Raw genomic sequence first — 19,165 nt, forward strand, 5'->3', positions numbered from 1 at the left:
CATTGTAATAAAGACTGCCATGTGATATGATGGTTAAAACTTACTTTTGTACTTCCATAATGGGCATGAGGAAGCTGAGTCTTTCATAATGGACATATTTTTTTTTGGATGCTGCAGCTGTGGTTGCCACTGGGTTATATTCTCTTCTGAACTGGTCACGTGCAGACCGCCAACCCCATTCACAAGAGCCACTGTTTAAAAAAATCATAATATATCAACATCATGAACACAATATTTTCCATTAAAAAAGGCACATTGATCTTGTCTTGCAAACATTTCAATAATTAGGTTAACACATTCATGTGGATTAAAACTACAATCCATGACAATCATATAGTGACATAATAACACAATTAACCCGAAGATGTAAACCAGTTCACCTTTACACAGATTAAACCAATGTATAATTAATCATTTATCACTTTAAACTTGGCAAAAAAAAAAAAATGCCATGAGAAAGCCATGAGACCCTAAATGTCTACAAACCCATGAAGTGCCATATGTTACGCAAATCTAGTACATTACAAACTACAAATTACTGTTACCAGTACAGAAATGGTGGCAACAAGGGTAATGCATGAAAAAAACGACAAAAAAGATTAATGTGTAGACACTTAACAGCACATTTTAAAAAGCCTATATATATATCTATATATATAATTGCCTTATTCTGTCTGTCTGTCTGTCTGTCTGTCTGTCTATCTGTCTGTCTGTCTGTCATGCTCCAAAATTGTGTCCTTACGGTGACACAAAGCTGATTGGCCGCTGGGCTCGCCATGGCCCCGCCCCCCCACACGGATTGGCCGCTCGCCCAGGCTGCGCCCCCACACGGATTGGCCAGCCGCTCGCCCAGGCTCCGCCCCCCCCACAGATTGGCCTCTCGCCCCGGCACCCTGCAGGCATTGGCAATTCGGCCACGCCACGCCCCGCCCCCCTCACGCAATGCACGTTAGCTCTGGCCCCACCCCCTCCCTCCTCCCGCGCATTTCTCGAACTGACACGGCTGTCACGGAGGTGAGTACGGTACTCCCTGCCCACCCCCCCCCCTCCCCCCCTCCCCCCCGCCCCCGCCCCCGCCCCCGCTCGCACAGGACTGGTGTGGATACGTTGCTAACCATGCTCGCATGGTTACAAGCGCTGTCACGGAGGTGAGTACTGTACTCCCTCCCCCCCCCTCCCCCCCCCGGCCCCCGCTCGCACGGCAGTGGTGGGAGTGGTGTGGATACGTTGGTATCAAGCCCATCAAGGTCCTGCTGCGCCAGAAGATCCACACGCACACAAACATACACACACATCAGATCACACTCACACTCACTCTTACACACACCTCACACACACCTCACACACACCTCACATCGCATCCACATACTCACAACATCCTGGGATATCGCTTGCTTCTCGGCGGCGAAAATGTGCTGTTGTGATCTTCCAGGACCTGACGGAGGATCACATGGCCAGAAGCATGTGATATCCCCGGATGTTGTCAGTATGAGCGCGTAAGTGCGATATCGTCAGTGTCTGTGTGTGTGAGTGGATGCGATCGGGTGTGTGTGTGAGTGGATGCGATCGGGTGTGTGTGAGTGGATGCGATCGGGTGTGTGTGAGTGTATGCGATCGGGTGTGTGTGAGTGTATGCGATCGGGTGTGTGTGAGTGTATGCGATCGGGTGTGTGTGTGAGTGGATGCGATCGGGTGTGTGTGAGTGTATGCGATCGGGTGTGTGTGAGTGGATGCGATCGGGTGTGTGTGTGAGTTGATGCGATCGGGTGTGTGTGTGAGTGGATGCGATCGGGTGTGTGTGTGAGTGGATGCGATCGGGTGTGTGTGTGAGTGGATGCGATCGGGTGTGTGTGTGAGTGGATGCGATCGGGTGTGTGAGTGTCGGCAGAGGACCAGGCCGTGCTGGAGGAGGCTGGGAGCAGAGAGGCTGATCATGGGGAAGAGGGGAATGCTGATGCTGAAGGAGGCTGGGATGGGAAGGTTGGGAGGAAGGAGGCTGGGACGAGAGAGGCTGATCCTCAGGAAGGCTGAGGAGGGGAGGCTGATGCTGAGGGAGGCTGGAAGGAGAGAGGCTGAGCAAACGTGCTCCATCCGCCATACTGCGCACTCCCCATCGTGCTGCATCCCCCATGCTGCGCACTCCCAAACGTGGTCCATCCGCCATGCTGCGCACTCCCAAACGTGGTCCATCCGCCATGCTGCGCACTCCCAAACGTGCTCCATCCGCCATGCTGCGCACTCCCAAACGTGCTCCATCCGCCATACTGCGCACTGGAGCACGTTTGGGAGTGCGCAGCATGGCGGATGGAGCACGTTTGAGAATGCGCAGCATGGCGGATGGAGCACGTTTGGGAGTGCGCAGCATGGCGGATGGAGCACGTTTAGGAGTGCGCAGCATGCCGGATGGTGCACGATCGGGAGTGCGCAGTATGGCGGATGGAGCACGTTTGGGAGTGCGCAGCATGGCGGATGGAGCACGTTTAGAAGTGCGCAGCATGGCGGATGGACCACGTTTGGGAGTGCGCAGCATGGCGGATGGAGCACGTTTAGGAGTGCGCAGCATGGCGGATGGAGCACGTTTGCAAGTGCGCAGCATGGCGGGTGGAGCACGATGGGAGGTGCACACCTCCCCCCAACACACACACACACGCGCACTGCACAACACACACACACTAGGAATCACAAACAACGCCCTACACAGACACCCACACAGACAACGCTGCACACACAAATATACGCACATACTGCACAACACACACATTGCTCAAAACATACCTCCCCCCAAAACACACCACACCCACACAAACCGCACAACACACACACACACACACAACGCTACAGACACACAGCGCTCCACAAACAACGCAACACACGCAACACACATACAACACCGCTCTCACCCCCCGCGACACTCAGAACATGTACAGCGCCCTACACAAACACTTAGTAACTACACACAACAACATCTATATATATATATAACAAAAATCATACATGAACTACACAATACGTAAATTCTAGAATACCCGATGCGTAGAATCGGGCCACCTTCTAGTATATATATATATATATAAATAACACATGTTTGAATGCTGCTTTAGCAGCCTGAAATGATTTTTGTACATGCATGAAGTGCTTTGCAGTCCATATACACATGTTGACATTACTACAAGACAACAAGGATTAGTTTAAAAGCCCAAGAAACAACAGTATCCTGTCTGTGAGTCTCCAGTGTAGCTCAAAATGAGTCAGGCCCAGTAATACATGCCAAACAAAGTATACAACTATGGCTAGATTCTGCCTACAGAATGAGCACATGTAGGTAAAGACAGAAGTAATGAAAATATCTGTACTCACCATATTTATTTTTCCTTCCAGGGGTACATTGAGACCATCCATTCCTGAGGTAGACTAGTTCAGCCACAGACATCCATGCTCATTCCACCATCAACCTGTCATGGTAGCCATCAACACGTGTGTCCCACAGCTCTGGATGCCTCTCTACTTCCCCAATCAGCCTCTCTGTATCGATCCTGGGCGCCATGATCAGTACCTGTGTTGTTCTCTGAGCTCAAAGTTCCCCTGCAGTGAGAGGACAGGTGCCCAGCTGCTGTCTGGCATGCAAATGAGACAGGAAATGTATGTTTGGCGCCAGAATTAATGGCCTACAATTGACCTAAGAGATTGGTAACAAGTGTTTCAGATTTTTTGATTAAAAACGGACACGGACGATACGTGCTGAACACAGACATACTCCATGTGCGGTCCGTGCAGGCACAGACCCATAGACTATAGCGGGTCCGTGTCTGTGTGCTGCCGGCCAAAAACGGACATGTCGTCCATGTAGAAAACCGCACACACGTACTTGCGACATGGACACACGTTCCGTGTGATTTTACGTTTGTGTGCCATCTACCATAAAGTAACATTGGTCTCCGTGTCTCCGTGTCTCTGGTACGTGCAAAAACGTACCACACACGTACCGGAGGCACGGATGTGTGTTGCAGGCCTAACATGGGGCCGAGTGCAATGCGAGATTGACTCCAGCTTAAGTGACACTTCATCAAGTTTCAAGCGTCAACTTGATGAAGCGTCAACTTCATAACAGAGGGATAATGAATTAAGGAATTAAGATTGCAGGCTGCAATTCTTTTAACAAAAGGAACTAAAAAGGTGTCTATACCCTTTAAGTAATTTTTACAATATGTGCACACAACATCTCTTTCAGGCAGCTTCCACCAAGAAAAATACCAAAAGTATGACCTTGCTGTGCATATGTTGCATTTTTTTACTTCTTTTAACCATTTCATGCTTCGAAAGCCTTGAAGCAGCTGAAAGAAGTGACCTTATTTTTCTTGATGCGGCTTCCACTGGGAAGGCGTTGCCATCTGATATATGAAATTTTAAGAAAAAAGCTGTTGGCGATACTGCTGCAAAAACTATGTGTAAGGTATCAAAGAAGACACTTAAGGAGAAACACCTCTGGTTCTTTTCTGAGACGTCTTTAGCTTCAACACTGATGCAGGTACACCATTGTCTAAAAGGCGCTATGTGCTCATTCCTTTAGAGTGAGTTCAGACTGAATTGTCAGATTCCAGACCAACAATCTGGATAACATATAAATGCTGTAAATTTATACATTGTGCTTTCTATAAGGAACAAGAAATATTTATTACAGCTCTAGATTTGAGGACTTTATTGGTTTCTATAGGAAAATACAAATTTATTATATTTTTGTTTCACTCATAATTTTGTATATATCTCTAATTACTTAGTTTTCAGTTACCTATAATAATAAAGACCATTGGACTAAGAAAAAATAATAATTGGTTTTAAAGAAAATGAAGACATCAGTAATTAGGTGAACCAGCCAAAGCTATTCATGTAAAAGTAAAATATTAATAATAATAATAATAATAATTAGCAGAATGGAGAGCACAGGTAGTGTGGTAGACAGAGATGAGAGTAAGGCTATGTGTCCACGGGAGAATGTTGCTGGGGATTTTTCTGCATCAAAATCCGCGGCTTTCCCGCAAAATCCGCACCTTTTCAAAGGTGTGGATTTGCCGCGGATTTACCACGGAATTGCCGCGGATTTGATGCAAATTTTGGTGCGGATTTTTTTTTTTTTTTTATCAATTATAAAGCCAAAATCCAGATGAAAATCCGCAACAATAATTGACATGTTGCAGATTTTTTCCGGATCAAAATCCGCACGAAATCCGCTGCGGAAAAATCTGCAGCATGGGCACAGCATTTCCAAAATGCCATAGAAATGACTGGGAAGTGCCTGAGCTGCAGATTTTCGGGAAATCTGCGGTTTTTCCGCGAGAAATCTGTGGCAAAATCCGCGCATTTTCCGCAGCGTGGACACATAGCCTAAATGTCAAGCAGTGCAGAACTGTGGAAAGCTCTGTAGCAGATGGGTAACTAGTGCAATTACTGGTACAGGGTTGAGGCATTAGTGTAGCAGCTAGACCTCAATATGACCTTGGCTGCAGTGGTCAAGATAGATTATAGAGGAGAGAATTTAGTAAGAGGGAAACTATTTTTTAGAGAGTTGCCGTTATCCAAATGAGAATGAATAAGAGCAAAAGTATAGAAAAGGGTGGATTATGGTGTTGTTTTTGATGCTCAGTAGACATGAGTGATTAAGTGCATGTGAGTGGAGGGAGTGATGTATCTGAGGCAAATATAACCATTAGATAATGGATGTGTTGCTTGTCAGTTATGAAAGAACCACACACAAAAATTGAAAAGAACAAGTGTAGGTAAGTTAATAAACATGTGGACTTCAGTTTTTAAAGCAATCAGTTTCAGATAAAGAGAGAATGTGATGTCAGAGACAGGAACAGAAAATCACTCGCAATTTGTAATAATGCAGGGGTGATTACAGAGGTGTATAATTGGGTATTAACAGGGATGGTACTGAAAATCTGCTGATGAGTATATTCTGTGTGTAAGTGGTTACAGATAGAGGTAGGACCATGGTATTTGGCTAGTATGAATAATAGCATTAAGTACTGAACTTTCTCAACATTGTTGTCGCACAGATATAGAGAATATAAAACAGGCAGTTAAAGTTCTATGAAATAGGGCATTTTTGTTTTTTGCTAAGAGTAAAAGATGAATTTTACGAATCGCTTGAGATATTGTCCACATGAAATCTGAATAAACTAAGGAGTCAAGTCATTTTAAGAAATATAGGCTAATGAAATGTCAAGTCCGAAAGTGAGGCAACATTCTTGGAAATATTAAGAAATGTTATACCTTCACAGTTTATTGCAGCAATATAATAGATTTCCCTTTTCTACATTTTATTTTGAGATAAAGCTGAGCAGAAACAATTCTATTTCCTTGACAATAGAGAAAGACAGAATCAAGTTCTAGAGAATGATACACTCATCTAGTCGGAGAAAAATAAATGAAACCAAGAAAACCCAGCAAGAAGATATCCCAGGATTCCCATACAAAGCCATCTACAACCTCTCTCCTCCATTCATCAGTGACCTAGTCTCCCAGTCCCTACCTGAACACAACCTCCGGTCCGCACAAGATCTCCTCTTCTACTCTCCTCATTTCCACTTCTCATAATTACAGACTACCTTGCATCCCCCAATTTCTGGAACTCTCCTCCCCAACATATCAGCATCTTGCCTTCTGTGGAAGTCTTCAAAAGGAAGCAGAAGACCTACATCTTCTGAGAAGCCTACAACCTGCAGTAAACCTCAGTCCACTATACTGCTGCATAAACAGCTCTACCCTCACCCAATGTATCCTCAGCCATCCCTAGTAGACTGTGAGCTTTCACGGGCAGGGTCTTCTTTCCTCCTGTACCTGTCTGTTCCTTGTATTGATAATAATTATTGTACTTGTTTTTATTATGTATAGCCCTTTTTACATGTAAAGAGCCATGGAATAAATGTCGCTATTGTAGCACCCAGGAATATGGGGTACTCGGTTCCGGGCAGTGTCCCTATTGGGAGTGTCATGGTGGTGGCCATTCCTAGTTCCGTGCCCTGGGCCCTTTTTCTACTGGGGAATATTTACAGGGGATTTGTGAATAAAGTTATTTGATGCAGCTAAGTGTAGGGAGCCGCCGCTGCATATTTTGCTGGGGCTGATGGAATGTGCACCTCTGATGACTTGGCCCCTCTGCAAGTAGGGTACTACCCCATCAGGTGTATGGTGCAGTAGACGTCGGAAGAAGGAGTTCAGACAGGTATTCAGTGCAACTGGTTTACTCACTTTTCGGGTGTTAACTGGTTGCCCGAGGCTGGCTGGTTTCGTCTCCAGGTCCCCTTCGTCTCAGTGCCAGTCTGGTTCTCTGGTACCTTCTTCCCCTGCACCTGTCTCTGGTAAATGGGTCCCCGTGGTATGGAACACTGGGGGTCCCCAGTTTGTGCTCTATCCACCTCTGTCCGCCTGATGGTAGCGGGAAACTTGTGGGGTTGGAGTCTCTAGTTCTTTCCCCGGCTCTCTCTTTGCTACTGAGTCTTTGGATTCTTTAGGGTCAGCAAGGTCCTTGATGGTCCCCTTTGATTTCCAGATGTTAACAAGTCAGCTTGAAGCCCTTTCCTGTCCTAGGGATCTGTACCCCGTTGGTGCGTAGTTCCGGGAGTACTCCACTGTATTCCACCAGCAACTACCTCTCCTGGGTACCAGGTCACCATCAACCTGAGTCAGGGAGTCACTTCCCTTCCACCTTTACACTTCCATAGTAACTACTCAACTCCGTCTTAGTTAGACTGACTGACTGTGTCTGCTCCCTTTCACTGCAGACTTTCTTCTCACTTCTGACTTCCTTTGTTCCCAACTACTCTCCAAAGTCTGCCCCTCACACCTTGTCAACTAGTGCACTGAAGTGGCTCCACCTCTAGGCGGTCTTCCATGGTTCCACCCTGGCTGGGTACCATTGTATGGGGGATTGCTGGGAAAACTGGGATTACATGGATTTTTGGTGTTACCGGCACTGGGGTTCTGGGTCCCAAAGGTGGTAGGCCCTGCAGCCTGATGGGGATGCAGAACCTTGTAGCACCATGATGGTCTCAGGGGCGCTACACTATAATAATATTAATAACAATAATTGGGGTGTCTGGGCTCTATATCCATATGCATTTCCCAAGGCTTTATTCGTATTAAACTGAGCTGGCTACTTAGTCCTGTAAGATAATAAGGATAGGATAGCTTTGGGGTTTTTTTTAAATAGAAATGTTGTTCAATTATCTACATGCTGGTTTTATGTTACTTCTTACTTGCCATTATTTTCTGGATTATATTATACATTTTAGCCCCCTTTCACACGTCAGTGATTCTGGTACGTTTGTGCTTTTTTTAAATGTACCAGAATCACTGACATACGCAGACCCATTATAATGAATGGGTCTGCTCACACGTCAGTGATTTTTCACTGCACGTATCTCTGTGTGGCGTACCCGCGTGTGCGTGATTGCCGCACGGAGACATGTCCATTTTTTTCTAGCATCACTGATGTCCCACGGACCACGCAGTGGTGTGGTCCGTGAAACACGTGCCAGAAAAAAACGTGCATTTAAAATAATAAACATTTTTACTCACCCGGCTTCAGCCGCGCTGTCTGCAGCCCGTGCAGCCTGCTGCTTCTGAGCCGGCTGATTACTGTCGCGCATATTAATGATGCACGACACAGCCGACCCGGAAGCAGCTGCTGCAGGGGTCAGCGCCGGCCGGATGCTGCACCACGGGAGCGATCAGCACCATGGAGAGCGGGAGTGGGCGCAGGTGAGTTGATTTCTAAGTGCAATCACGGGCCACGGAGAACGGAGCCTGGATTGCACTTAGACAACCCACGTGTGCCATGATTCACGGCACACGCAGGGACATGTGCGTGTTTTACACGCCAGTGAAAAACGTCTGTGTTTTTCACTGACGTGTGAAACGGGCCTTAGGTATATAAGGCCAAAATGTTTACGATTGGCATATGAAGAAACATGCCTCATGAAACTTTAAAAGGTATTTTATGCAAAGAGCAGACAGTTTTGCTAATACACAGAATTCACTGTGTTACATCGCTTGTACTTTAGAAATAAAGGAAATGTGGAGATATCACTGCGCTGCCGAAGATATGACATAAATCCAAAGAAGTTCAAATGAAGGTGGTTTTATTCTACGCGTTTCAAAGTGTCTCCCCACTTCTTCATCAGGAAATCCACCAGTATCCCTTGTACTGAACATAAGTGACAGTTATATTGTAGACTAGAAGGTGGCCCGATTCTACGCATCGGGTATTCTAGAATTTACGTATTGTGTAGTTCATGTATGATTTTTGTTATACATATATATATATATAGAGAGATGTTGTTGTCTGTAGTTACCAAGTGTTTGTGTAAGCGCTGTACATGTTCTGGGTGTTGTCTGGGTGTGACGGGGGGTGAGAGCGGTGTTGTATGTGTGTTGCGTGTGTTGCGTTGTTTGTGGAGCGCTGTGTGTCTGTAGCGTTGTGTGTGTGTTGCGCGGTTTGTGTGTGTGTGGTGTGTTTTGGGGGGAGGTATGTTTTGTGCAATGTGTGTGTTGTGCGGTATGTGCGTATATTTGTGTGTGCCGCGGTGTTTGTGTGTTGGGTGTCTGTGTAGGGCAGTTGTTTGTGGTTCCCAGTGTGTGTGTGTGTGTGTGGTGTGTTGTGCAGTGCGCGCGCGTGTGTGTGTGTGTGTGTGTGTGTGTGCATCAGCCTCTCTTCTCTCCGCCTACCTCTCCCAGCCTCCCTCCTCCCAGCCTCCCTCAGCATCAGCCTCCCTCTCCCAGCCTCCCCAGCATCAGCCTCCGCCAGCATCAGCCTCTCTCCCTCCAGCCTCCTCCAGCATCAGCCTCCCTCTCCCAGCCTTCCCCAGGATCAGCCTCTCTCCTCCCAGCCTCCGTCCTCCCAGCCTTCCCCAGCATCAGCTTTCCCCTCCCAGCCTCCCTCAGCATCAGCCTTCCCCAGCATCAGCCTCTCTCCTCCCAGCCTCAGCCTCTCTCCTTCCAGCCTCCCCCAGCATCAGCCTCTCTCCTTCCAGCTTCCCTCAGCATCAACCTCCCCTTCCCAGCCTTCCCCAGGATCAGCCTCTCTCCTCCCAGCCTCCTTCCTCCCAGCCTCCTTCCTCCCAGCCTCCCTCAGCATCAGCCTTCTGCTCCCAGTCTCCCCCAGCATCAGCCTCCCCATGCATCAGCCTCCACCAGCATCAGCCTCTCTCCTTCCAGCCTCTCTCCTTCCAGCCTCCCCCAGCATCAGCCTCCCCTTCCCAGCCTTCCCCAGGATCAGCCTCTCTCCTCCCAGCCTCCTTCCTCCCAGCCTCCCTCTCCCAGCCTCCCTCAGCATCAGCCTTCCGCTCCCAGTCTCCCCCAGCATCAGCCTCCCCAAGCATTAGCCTCCACCAGCATCAGCCTCTCTCCTTCCAGCCTCCCCCAGCATCAGCCTCTCTCCTTCCAGCCTCCCTCAGCATCAGCCTCCCGTTCCCAGCCTTCCCCAGGATCAGCCTCTCTCCTCCCAGCCTCCTTCCTCCCAGCCTCCCTCAGCATCAGCCTTCCCCTCCCAGTCTCCCCCAGCATCAGCCTCCCCAAGCATCAGCCTCCACCAGCATTAGCCTCTCTCCTTCCAGCCTCCCCCAGCATCAGCCTCCCCAAGCATCAGCCTCCACCAGCATCAGCCTCCCTCGTCCCAGCCTCCCCCTCCCAGCCTCCCCCAGCATCAGCCTCTCTCCTCCCAGCCTTCCCCATGATCAGCCTCTCTGCTCCCAGCCTCCTCTAGCACGCCGTGCTCCTCTGCCGACACTCACACACCCGATCGCATCCACTCACACACACCCGATCGCATCCACTCACACACACCCGATCGCATCCACTCACACACACCCGATCGCATCCACTCACACACACCCGATCGCATCCACTCACACACACCCGATCGCATCCACTCACACACACCCGATCGCATCCACTCACACACACCCGATCGCATATACTCACACACACAGACACTGACGATATCGCACATACGCGCTTATACTCACAACATCCGGGGATATCACATGCTTCTGGCCATGTGATCCTCCGGCAGGTCCTGGAAGATCACAACAGCACAGTATCGCCGCCGAGAAGCAAGCGATATCCCAGGATGTTGTGAGTATGTGGATGCGATGTGATGTGTGTGTGTGAGTGAGTGTGATCTGATTTGTGTGTGTGTATGTGTGTGCTGTTATGTGTGTGCTGTTATGTGTGTGCTGTTATGTGTGTGCTGTTATGTGTCTGTATTTTCCGCCGCTGCAGGACCTTGATGTGTGGATGCGATGTGATGTGTGTGTGAGGTGTGTATGAGAGTGAGTGTGAGCCGGTGTACACTGGTAACTATGATACACATCGGGTAACTAAGGGACCTTAGTTACCCGATGTGTATAATGGTTACCAGCTTTCACGGCCTCCGTGAAGATCCCAGCATCGCAAGGTTATGTGTGGCGCTGCTGGGATCCTGACGGAGCCGGTGTAGAAGCAAGAGATATCCCAGCATGTTGTGATGTGTGAGGTGTGTGTGAGGTGTGTGTGTGAGAGTGAGTGTGATCTGATGTGTGTGTGTGTGTACTCACCTGGGAATCGGGGCTCCGTGTCAGTTGGGCCAGAGCGAGCGTGCATTGCGTGAGGGGGGCGGGGCCTGCAGAGAGCCGGGGCGAGAGGCCAATCCGTGTGGGGGGGCGGGGCCATGGCGAGCCCAGCGGCCAATCAGCTTTGTGTCACCGTAAGGACACAATTTCGGAGCATGACAGACAGACAGATAGACAGACAGATAGACAGACAGATAGAGAGACAGACAGACAGACAGACAGACAGAATAAGGCAATTATATATATAGATGTTTGCTGCTTGCATACAGTAGGGTTTACATTATCCTTTTATTGACTTGCTGCATCTCAAGTTACATATTTTATAAAAATAATCAGTCAAGTTACACTTGATCAATAAATTTGTATACTTATGAACCATATTTTTATATTTACTGTGGAAGATTTGCTATTAATGGTAGGCAATTTGGGATCGAAGCAGTCAGGGACACAGAACTTTGGTTTAAACAGATCTTTGGTTCTGTACAGTTGGTGTACAAAACGAATACAAAATTGTGAAGCTAGTAACTACATAAACAAGTCATTAGGCAGGCTTGTCAAACATTGCTGGTTCAGGTACCAGGAGCACATGTCAAAATAAAGGGGGAAGACAGAGGCATAGTGAGGTCATGGTCTGGAGAGTCAGAATACCTGGAGGGCAGAAGATTAGAGCAAAGGGACAAGGCAAAAGGATGGTCAAACAAAATCAGAGGTCAGACTACAAAAGATCAGTTCCCAGAGAACAGAAACAAGAGGCCAATTAGCACAAGTGAGCAGAAGACTAAGATCGGCAGTGTTCTGGAACTTACTGCTCAGCTTACTAGCTGGGCAACCAAGCCACATTGGGCACATCTGGAAAATTCAGAACTTTTCAGTCTCAGATTGGATGGCTGAACACAAAAGCAGCTCAGCACTAGGGGCGTAACTACCGAGGTCGCCATTGCAAACGAGCCTGGCAGGTTATGGCATGATGCCCGCGCTGCAGATAAACAGCTGATCCTGTCAGTGCTACTTTCAGTAGAAGTGGCTGGGCAGCGCTGAGCTCCACTGCCTCCAGTCTCTGCCTGTGATTACTGTACAGTGTGCTGCTGGCCTCTGCAGAAGATAATCAGGTGAGGGTTGCAGTGGCAGTCTGACCGGCACATAATATTTGTGAGGCAGCACTTACCGGGCCTGCAGTGCAGGCATGGCTGTATTTTTACTCTGCCTCCCTCCCCCTTGCTCTGTGCAGTCAGCGACAGTGTCTGTTTATCTACTTATGTGCGACCATATGGAGAAGGGGTAAGTTGTACTGCAGGAAAGTGTAGCTGACCTTTTTTATGTTCTATCTTATCTTAATGTAAACCATTCATGGTGCTGCTTTGGACACTTTGAGATCTGGTGGTGGGAAGGGGATGAGGGACTGAGGCTGATAAGGTGATTGGGGTCGCCAAACTACAGAATCATGCTTTTTCCCTTGCATCTTTTAATCAATATAAGCAAGGAAAAATCTTCCCAGCAAAGTCTATGAGAATTGTGGTTTGCAGTTTTTGTTGCTGAAAAAAGAAGCAGCATGTAAATTGTTTCTGCGCTTTTTCCTGCTTTTTTCACCAATTGACTTCAATGGAGTCAGTGAAAAATGTAGGAAAAAACACATGTGCGATGCCCACGTTGATTTTTTTGTGCGTTATATACCAATGTTGTCATCCATCATGGCACACACTCCGATGTCAGCTGCATACCACTCCGAGCTCGCTACAGAGAACACTGGGAGATGTGGGAGGTAAGATGAGTAGAATTTTTTTTAAATTATTTTTATTTTTTTAATTATGCATTAGAGACAGTCCCGGACCATATATACCAGGATGGGGGACATATATACCAGTATGAGGGATATATACACCAGGATAGAGGACATATATACCAGGATATGGACCATATATACCAGGATGGGAGACATACATATTAGGATGGGCCCAGGATGAGCAACATTTTTACCAGGATGGGTCCAGGATTGGATAAATATATATCAGGAGGAGGACGTTATATACCAGAATGGGAGACATATATACCAGGATGGGAACATATATGCCAGTATGGGGGACATATGTACCAGGATTAGGAACATTACTGCATAATAAAGGGGGGAGAGAGGCAAGTAATATGTCTTTATAAGATTTAGAATGCTACAGGTGCCCATTCATCTGACAAACGTGCTGAGGTGGGCCCAGGTCCAAATTTTGCAAGGGGGCCCATCGCACTCTAGTTACACCACTGCTCAGCATGCTCCTGCACTAGATTGGAAAACAGCTGTCAATAAGCATACTGACAGCTCAGCACACCGGGAATCTATAGTGCAGCACACAGTCACCTATTCTGTCCAAGATGCACAGGAGGAACAGTGAAACAAAGCCTTTACATCCAGACACAAAACAAAAAGTAATTAAATGCCTGCTTGCCTGAGCACTACTTAGATATGAGCCTCCTCAATTAGGTTGTTTAGGTGGTATACTACCAAACATCTTACAAAAAAACAAAAAGATTGTTTTATCTCACACAAATACAGTACAGGGAGGGCCATTTATATGGATATACCTAAAAAAAAAGGGAATGGTTGGCGATATCAAATTCCTGTTTGTGGCTCATTAGTATATGGGAGGGGAGGAACTTTTCAAGATTGGTGGTGACCATGGCGGCCATTTTAAAGTTGGCCATTTTGGATCCAACTTTATTTTTGCCAATGGGAAGAGGTTCATGTAACACATCAAACCTATTGAGAAGTGCACAAGAAAAACAATGGTGTGCTTGGTTTTAACATAACTTTATTTGTTCATTAGTTATTTACAATTTTATCACCACTTATAAAATGTGTTTAAAGTGCTGCCTATTGTCTTGGATTATCAATGCAATCCTCTTCTCCCTCTCTTGACACACTGATAGCAACACTGCAGAAGAAATGCTAGCACAGGCTTCCAGTATCCATTGTTTCAGATACTGCATATCTTGTATCTTTACAGCATAGACAATTGCCTTCAGATGACCCCAAAATTAAAGTCTAAGGGGGTCAGATCGGGAGACCTTGGTGGCCATTCAACTGGCCCACGATGACCAATCCTCTTTCCAGGACACTGTTCATGTAGGCATGCTCGGACCTGACACCCATAGTGTGGTGGTGCACCATATTTTTTGCACCCTGAGCTGATGTTTTTACTGATACGATATTGGGGTAGATAAAATGTTTTGATTGACTCTTATTGCATTTTATTGTGGAGGCTTAAAAAACATAACTCTTGTGTTTTGATTACTTTTCTCATTACGCCATTTACAGGTCAAATTAGTTTATTTTATATTTTGATAGATCGAAGTTTTACAAACTCAGCGATACTAAACATATGTATTTTTATCTTTTTATTTTAGAGAAAAAGTGGGTGATTTTACCTTTGGTGGTTGTTTTCTTCATATTTTTGAAACTTTTTGTGGGGTTGAAAAGATGGGTTAAGGATTATTTTCAGGGGATGTCTTATTTTTTTCCATAAACAAAAATTTACATCTATTCTTGAACAAAAAAAACCCAAAACACATTAATTCAAATATAATCATGTCATCCCATTTTGGAACATCAGCATAACTCTCCAAAACTTGAATTCCATCTTGAATTTCTTGAGATCCTAATCCCTTTTTCCATGTACAACAATCTATATCAAAGGGAACCTGTCAGCAGATTTGGGACCTATAAGCTGCGGCCACCAACAGTGGGCTCTTATATACAGCATTCTAATATGCTGAATATAAGAGCCCAGGCCGCTGGGTAGAACGTAAAAATCACTTTACAATACTTACCTAAACGGTCGCTGCAGTGGAGTTGGGTCATATGGGTGTGTCCGTTTTCCGGTGCCGGCGCCTCCTCTTTGTCGTCCTTCTTCTGAAGCCAGGGTGCATGACATGTCCTATGTCATCCACACTCGCCGGCATTGAGGTCCTGCGCAGGCGCACTTTGATCTGCCCTGAGCATGGCAGACCAAAGTATTGTAGTGCACCTGCGCGGGACCAGCGAGTGTGTATGACATAGGACTTGATGCACACAGGCTTCAGGAGGAGGATGAAGATGACCAAAACAGGAAGCACCGGCACAGGAGAACGGAGACACCCATATAACCCAGCTCCGCCGTACCGACCATTTAAGTAAGTATTATAAAGTCATTTTTACGTTCTACACAGCGGCCTGGGCTCTTATATACAGCATATTAGAATGGTATATACTGTATAAGAGACCACTGGTGGTGGCCGCAGCTTATAGGCCCCAAATCTGGTGACAGGTTCCCTTTAAACATTATTCAGGAAGAAAAATCAAAAAGTGTCCAGGAAACTTGTAAAAAAAGACATATTCACCAATTATATATAGCCATGAATACATTTTAAAAAAATATCTTTATTACTTGTATCAGGTATCGCAAAATGTTGAAAACAAGATGACTAATCCTCTTGTTTTTAAACTTTTGTGATATTTCATACAAGTAGTAAAGATGTACTTTAAGAATTTATTCATGGCTATAAATCATTTGTGAAGGACAGATACAGTAGACCTTTCATCAAGGATAACAGACACCCCCAAACGAATCAAACTCACCAGACCCCCTCAGACCCAAACAATTAAATTTAGCAAGTGCCAATAGTGATTGGGCTCTCACATACAGATCTGCATTACTCCTGTCAGATGTGTCACTCTCAGGTCCCTTGCTATTCCAGCTTTGTTCCACTACAGTCAAGTTTAGCGGTTAGCTCCCCATGGTGACCGGAAGCATTCGCAACACTTGGACATGGAGTGATGCCAGAGGTACTACCGGATCTCTGTGTGAAAGCCCAGCACTAGTCATCTTTTGTTATTGAGTATTGCGGGGTCTGGTGACTCATTAAATGTGATTCTGTTGGGGATGTCTGTTTTCCTTGATAAAGACCCTACTGTATTTGTTCTGATTTATTCTATTTGCTTTTGTTACATATTTAACAGCAGTTGCCTGGACACTTTTTTTTACTGAACTGTAACTAGAGCTTATTTTTGGAGAAGGGCTTATATGTCAAGCATATTCCCAAAATCTTGCCAAATTATACTTAGGTTTATGTTCAGGGTAGTTCTTATTTTCAGGGAAACAATGCATTTAACAGTCACCTTAAGGGAGTTAAAGCTACTATTATTTGATAGTGCTTTGTATAGCAGAAATCACAATGTCCTATGAATGTTGACTAGCATCTGGCATTCACAGGAGGATCATGACAAATACAAACATCATCAGCTGACCCATGGCTGTCATGAAAACACAACCCGGGCACCGCGTTCATATCATGGGTGTGCCGATGGGAGTGTTTGATAAATTCTACTGTCAGAGATTGACAGCAGGATTTATTTGGTTAACAGCCATGGGTGGATCTCCAATCCACCTACAGCTGTTAGAGGTATGTGATTGCTGATTATATCAGCCGTCATATGCAGGGAAAGATGCGAGGTTGACATGCTAGCCCGCATCAAAGGCAGGGACATGACCTTTGATGTACCAGTACATCAAAGGTTGGGAAGGGTTTCATTTAATAAACAAAATTTTGGATCCTTAAATTGTTTAAAATTAAAAGTCTTGCTTCTTTAGATGCTGTATGTTGCATGCAAAGACATATAGAGGATACTTCAGTGATTTAAAAAGAAAGGTGATTCCCCAGCATTAACTAAAACTGCAGTTTCTTATTGAGTTTCATAAAAGATTCAGTGCAGGCAAGGCACAAGACGCCAATCCATTTCTGCTGAAAATTAACACTGAACCATTTTCTCTATCAGCATCCGTCATCAGGGGAGCGTCTGGACACCCATTTACACATTAGATTGGTGACTGGAGTATTGCCAGTTGTGTATAGTTAAAGGGCGATGTTGCTTTTGCCAATTTGCCAATTTTAATTGTTGATAAATATTTCACTTCATGATAATTTTTTGCTATTTGTGGACAGTTTTAGAGTACAGTAATCTCTTAAAGCTAGTCAAGCATTTGAAACCAGTGCTCTAATTCTCTTGTTTTGCTTATTTATGCTTTCTTTAAGACCTTGCTCAAATCTGCAAAGATGCATCTTTGAGGCTCTGCACACTTTACCATGCATTTGTATTCTGTTGTGATAAGTTATCTGGAGTTCACTAATTGAATTTCTTTCTAATTTATAAAAAGTCTGCCTGTAGGGGACACATTAACTGCAGACCTACGATTACATAAGCTGTAAAATGCTCTTCTAGAAAGCAAATAACATCTTGAAATAAACCGCATGATCAGGGCAATTGAAATGTAAATTTGCCTCTTTGAGATTTAAAAGTTGGGTGATGAGACCATCATTTTTTTCATGAGATCATTATGTTTCAGTAATTCTTTAAATTGTGAATAATAATTGCATTTTCTTTTAAATTTAGTAAATTAGCTGTGGTGGTTACACATCAAGCAAACAACTAAATACTAAATTATTACAACAGTAACTTCAGTAGAAGAGAAAAGTTTAAACTGGCTGCTCAATAAACTCCTAACATTCACAATATTAAAGGGAACCTGTCAGGTGCAATATGCAGTGAGAACCACGAGTAGTTCTGGGTACATATTTCTAATCCCTGCCTAACCATCCCTGTATCTAGTAGCATATATAAAAAGAACTTTAGAAAAAAAGTATTTCTAAAGATCCCTTATGATATGCTAATGAGCACGGGGACTAGTCCTAAGGGCATTAGTTCCTGCGCTCACTTCGCCCTCTTAGCATGTTAGAATGTTTGTAGGATTTTTTTCCCCACCATTTTATATTCTAAGGGCGGCTTTGCACGTTGCAATATCGCACATGCGATGTCGGTGGGGTCAAATCGAAAGTGACACACTTCCGGCGTCACTTTCGAGATCGTAGTGTGTAAATGCTAGATGATACGATTAACGAGCGCAAAAGCGTCGTTATCGTATCATCGTTGCAGGCTCCGACTTTTTCATAATTATGCTGCAGCGACAGGTACGATGTAGTTCCTCGCTCCTGCGGCTGCACACATCGCTGTGTATAACGCCGCAGGAGCGAGGAACATCAGCTTACCTGCCTCCGGCGGCTATGCGGAAGGAAGGAGGTGGGCGGGATGTTTACATCCTGCTCATCTCCGCCCCTCCGCCGCTATTGGCCGCCTGCCGTGTGACGTCGCTATGACGCCGCACGACCCGCCCCCTTAGGAAGGAGGCGGATCGCCGGCCAGAGCGACGGTCGCAGGGTAGGTGAGTGCATGTGAAGCTGGCATAGCGATAATGTTCGCTACGCCAGCTATCACAAGATAGCGTACGTGCGACGGGGGCGGGGACTATCGCGTGCGACATCGCAGCATCGGCTTGCGATGTCGCAACGTGCAAAGCCCGCCTAAAACCATCCCTCACTTCTGATGCAGCAAATATTATGGTTGCTGGAATCTTGTGGGTTAAAGGTCTGGGTTCATAGTGGGTCTGCCAATGACATTAATTGAATACTAATATTAATTTATTTTTGTGCAATTACATTTTAAGTTTCATCTGTTTGGATTAGTGAATAAATGTTCA

Source organism: Anomaloglossus baeobatrachus, chromosome 1 (assembly GCF_048569485.1).
Source record: "Anomaloglossus baeobatrachus isolate aAnoBae1 chromosome 1, aAnoBae1.hap1, whole genome shotgun sequence".
Taxonomy (NCBI): Eukaryota; Metazoa; Chordata; class Amphibia; order Anura; family Aromobatidae; genus Anomaloglossus; species Anomaloglossus baeobatrachus.